Source organism: Cherax quadricarinatus, chromosome 19 (assembly GCF_038502225.1).
Source record: "Cherax quadricarinatus isolate ZL_2023a chromosome 19, ASM3850222v1, whole genome shotgun sequence".
Classification (NCBI taxonomy): Eukaryota; Metazoa; Arthropoda; class Malacostraca; order Decapoda; family Parastacidae; genus Cherax; species Cherax quadricarinatus.
This window is the reverse complement of record NC_091310.1, coordinates 28168491-28173740: the sequence shown is the minus strand read 5'-3', so window position 1 is coordinate 28173740 and position 5250 is coordinate 28168491. Positions and strand designations below refer to the sequence as shown.

General features: G+C 40.9%; 1 protein-coding gene and 1 long non-coding RNA gene across 2 annotated transcripts in view; both read left to right on the top strand.

Annotated features, from left to right (window-relative positions):
- Window positions 1-651, top strand: part of LOC128692751 (delta-myrmicitoxin-Mri1a-like) — a 40313-nt gene extending 39662 nt beyond the window's left edge. The window contains exon 2 of the transcript XR_011392187.1: window positions 57-651. The gene's annotated coding sequence lies outside the window, so the exon portion shown is untranslated. The remainder of the gene's footprint in view (window positions 1-56) is intronic.
- Window positions 652-787: 136 nt separating this feature from the next.
- On the top strand, window positions 788-3712 carry LOC138852927 (uncharacterized). The gene is made up of 2 exons (XR_011392185.1): window positions 788-2406; window positions 3054-3712. It is a non-coding gene; the product is annotated as an uncharacterized lncRNA (long non-coding RNA).
- The last annotated feature ends 1538 nt before the right edge of the window (window positions 3713-5250 follow it).

Genomic DNA, 5250 nt, shown 5'->3' with positions numbered 1-5250 from the left:
CAAGTGTCAATATATTTTTTTCGGCTATATTAATTTTAATTGTTTTTTATTTACAGATTCACATGATTCTGGGTGTGGTGATGACCCTTTCTGTACTTCTGGGGACAGCTCAAGCTTTTCCTGGCCCCTTAGCCCTGGCTGACCCTGCTGCTGAACCCATGGCTTACCCCTCGGCCCTGGCTGACGCTGACCCCCACCGCTACCACCCTCACTGCCACAGATACTGTCATTACGGTCACTGCCACTGGTACTGCCACTAAATAGCACTGCTTAAAGGTGATGCGAGATGATGTTGCTAGGTGTCTAGTACTGTATATAAGTGTCTGGCACTAAGACTAGTGTCCGGTGCCTAACATTGAATGTTAGGCACCGCACACTGTTGTCTACTGCTGCATATAAGTGTCCTGTACTGTTTCAGGTGTCCACTAAAGTAGACAACTGACCACTACTGTACACAAATATACAGACATAGAAATACGCCTGGACAACTCACATCACCTATACAACAATTACTCACACCATTCTTTGATAAGTCTAATTGCTAAATTTTTAATTGAAATATGAATTTTAATACTGTAATCATTACAGTATTGAAATATTTATTTCAGTACTGTAATAATTAGGAATTCAGAAATAAAGAAATGCTTCGCATTATATCGTTTAATTTATGTCAAAGAACCTTACTGTTCCTTTTAAAAAAAGCTATGAAATTACTGAATGATTTCTTTAATCTATGGTGAATGTTATGCATATTAAAGTAAAAGCACACAAGTGCAACTAATGTGACATTCTATTGTGGCAACGTTTCGCTCTCCAGGAGCTTTATCAAGATGTTACAAACAGTACATGGACACAGAGGGTATATATAGGCTCAGAGTGAGGTGCAATACTAGTGGTAATAGTAGTAGTAGTAGTAGTAGTAGTAGTAGTAGTAGTAATACAATATGTTAGAACAATTAACTTGCACATGAGTAAACGATATAAAAGCTATTACTTGGGAAACATAAAAATTGGTTAGACAAATATTTCTATTGGAAGCTGGATAGAGAAGGCCTGTTTCAATGTTCATTCTCTGTAATGTGCTTGTGTAGTATTAACAGGAGAGACTATGTGATGGCAGGATTTACTGTTTTCAGGAGGATTCTTGCTAAGACTTCAGAGATGGTGAAGCTGCCTTTGTTTTGTTTAATTGTATTAGAAACAGCTATTAGTGAAGATCCAAGGCACTTGCGTCTGCGGTAATTAGCTTCTTTGATCACTAGTTGGGCGTCCCTGAACTTCATGAGATGATTGGTGGAATTTCGGTGTTGTACACAGGCGTTGTTCAAGTTATCGTTCCTACATGCATAAATGTGTTCATTGAGGCGGGTGTCGAGGTTCCTTGCTGTTTCACCTACATAAATCTTGTCGCAGCCTCCACAGGGTATAGTGTAAACCCCTGCGTTGACTGGTTCGTGGTGCTTGGATTTTGTTCTGGTTAGATCCTTTATCGAAGTGCTGGAAGCGATGGCGACATTAGTTGTACTTAGTGTCCTTTTACTTTACATATTGCCGGTAATTCTACCAACATTATTACAGTAAAAGGAATAAAAAAATCCTATGATCTAAATCAGTCAACACATGTTTATGTCAATGCAGGGTGACGCCGGTCAGGCTACCACTGCCATATTTGTGACCACACCTATGTAGGTGTGGGTTAGTCAACCACACCTGTTAATTCTTTTGGCGACAACCGGTCGGCCTTCCATCACAACGTAAGATGTGGATGCCCTAGCCATTTCTGCTTGCACACATGGAACCACCAAACAGCCTACAGCTACACCAGTGATCAAACCAGGTTGTGTGAATGAGTCGGTCATCATTGTCAATATTGCCGGAGTCACCAAGCAGTCTTCTGGCCCATATCTGTGACAACACCGAATATTGTGGATGAAAAAAACACACAAAAATTTCAAAATGTGAAACTTTGGGTCAACCACAGCACCGGCACCCCAGAAGACGCCAGTGTGACTGTTGGCACCGTTGACCAGATACAAAACCTCAGCAAACATACATCAACCTACCATAAAAAATAATACATTCTTGAACAAAATCACTACAAATAGGTATAGAGCCCCAGCTGGGGAAAATAAAATATGGCTGATATGATACATATTTAATACACGGGGACATAAATTCCAAGATTCAGGCTGAGCGCAACAAGAAGTTGTTGACATCGTTCAGTTAGGAAAAGTTTATCAAGGTAAAATTCCCAGTAACAACTGAGGCTACTTCGTCCCCCATCCCTCCCTGCCGGCAGCTAGATATATATATATCACCAGGAAGCCAGTAGAGCCATGGCAGTCGTGCTGTGAACTCTTCTCCACAACACATCCCGAGTTTGATTCAACATTCAACATGAAACTAGTGAGTTGTACCTTACTTTATAAATGTTATTTTGCACGTTTTCTTTGTGATGGGCAATACTTATATAAATACAACCTGTATCCTTAATTGATGATGAGTATATACACAGAAAGGTAAAATTCATAGTTTACATGTACAAACAGGAGTATGTCTCGGTATATATAAGCAGAGATCTCTCTCTCACTGTACATACCTAAAAGTGTATCTGTCCGTGCATATACACAGAGGGGTATATCTTTGAGTATATACATACAGAGTTGTATCTTATAGTGGATATACACCTAGAGGTATATCACTCAGAGTATACATACAGAAGAAACTGCTCTCAGTTTATAAACGCAAAGTTTCCTATCACCCTTGACGCTATGATTAAAATTTAATAATAAATTTGATAATAAATTTGTTAATGGTGTCTGAATGTTTTAAGCTTTTTGTACCGATACTCTGAAATTACCAGTAAAGCGAACAGCAGGACAGTTGAGCTCTACACGAAACAAATATGAACAAACATATAGTTTACTATTAATTAGTAATTAAAAAATAATTGGATCTTTTGCACTCTTATGTGAATTAAAACGCATTTACACAAGGCATTTGATCATATTTTTTTTAAATGACATAAAGTCATAGTTTACGTTATTTTACAGATTGAATTGATCCTGCTGGTTGTGATGAACATCTTTGTGTTAATAGGGCTAGTTCAAGCCTTTCCTCACCCCCTACCTCTGGCAGACCCTGATCCCTCAGCCCTGGCTGGCCCCTGGGCCCTGCGTGACAGAGGACCATGCTTCGTTTGTCAATGCGGCCCCCGGCCCTGGCTCTGCCCTTAGACGCCATCGCAACAAAGTGTTGCGAGATGGTGCTGCCAGATGTTCAGTACTGTGCGTAAGTGTTCAGTATGGTACGCATCTGTTAAGTACCGTACGCATGTTATAAGTATTGTGCGGGAGTCACTACGAGTGTACAGTCATCAGCCACAAGCGATCATACTGCCATCTGTGTGCAAGTTTCCAGTACTGTACAACAATGTTCAGCGCTGTAGGTATGTCTTCATTATGGAAGGTAACTCGCACTAAATTTGCGCAGATGTCCAGCTTCTGGCAATAGTGCTTCCATCTATTGTCAAGTTTTCGAAATGTTAGAGAAGTCTAGGATGGTCTCTCCCACTTCACCTCTACAAAACACCTACTTATACCATGCTTTTTTTCTCTTAGAAAGAGAACTGTTATTTTTGTTGTTAAGTAATTCAAGACATTACATAACACATGGATTAGCTATAAAATAAAAAAGATTCTCAGAAATATAAGTGAATTTAATTGATTATCCTATCACTTTCGTATAATACATTTTATCATACTACGTCTACTATCTCTTTTACTACTATTACCATTACTACTATTATTACTACTGTTGCTATAACTACTGCTACTATTTCTACTTCTATTACTACTACTTTTACTACTACTACTAGTTACTACTACTGATATTGCTACTACTGTTTCTAGTGCTACTACTATTAATGCTACTACTATTCTATTGCTAATTATATTACTACTACTAATTATAATAATCTGTGTCCCTTAGCCCGACCGCTAGTGTACTCAGCTCACACACTGAGGTCCGGGGTCGATCCCCCGATACCACTGTAAAACATTAGAACGTTTTACCATAACACACCTGCTGTCCATGTTCACCTCTCAATAAAATAGGTACCTGGGTGTTAGACGACTGGTGTGGGTCGCATTCTGGGACAAAATTAACCTAATTTACCCGAAATGCTCTGCATCAAGATCAAGCGAGTTTAGGAAACAACTGATGTGGGGTGAGCTGGACGGGACAGGTGAAGAATAGCGTTTTAGAGAAGTGTTCACAGTCGTAGAGAAAGTGCCAGGGCCTTAACCCAGCAACTAGGCACTAGTTGGACAGAATGGAGAAACAGGATTAGCAGGCACTGTTGCAACGGTCTTGTGGTGCTTGGAGGTCTTGAGTAGCTGGCAGCAGGCCAGGTCGCAGGACAGGGCAGGCAGGTAGGAACATCAGAGAGCAGATCACTGGTGGTGTTATTTAACAAGTTAATTAAAGAGGCAGGTTTGTAGAGGAGCCATTTTTAAATTTTTTGAAGCTGCTCCTAGAGAGGTGGCAAAGTTTTGTCTTGTTTTCAAAGGTGAATCGTAGAGACTTGAGGAATTCCAGAACTTGGGTGAATGTGACGTGAAGAGGTTGTTCGCGGGCAAACTTGACAGTCCCTAAACAGAGGCCTTTGTAGAGTTCAGTGCAGATCATGGAGCAGTCTTTCCCATGCTGGTGTGCTAGAGTGGTCAATATCTTCTGAAGCTGATTCACTAGACGAGTCCACAGTGGTGCTAGCAGGTGACTAAGGGTCGACAGGAGCAGTGAAGAGGTGGTTGTGGAAGTTTCTGGAACAGTTGCTTGGTCATGTCAACTTGAGAATGTCAACAGATGATATGGAGTCCGGGAAAAGGAAAGCAGGCATATTGTTACGACGGAATAGTTCGTTGATGGTGGTGTTGAAGGTGCCGGGGTTGGCTGCATAAGCAAGGTGCGCCAACTCCATGCAGTACAGGACCTTATAGGAAGACGCGTTCGGAAGTGGAGATAGGGAGTTGTTAGATAGACAGGACTGTTGTGTGGCTTGAAGAATTCTAGTTGTGTCGGACTGAAGTTTTGTTATGGCGGTATATGTCGGTGATTTATTGCTGTTCTTCTTAGCTTCTTTGATTATCTTAGACAGCACTTTTCTTAGTGGGCATTTATCTGCAAGGCATGATGAGTACGCATGCAGTTTAGGCATGTTAGAGTGGCATTGGTGGTGGTGCAGGCTTT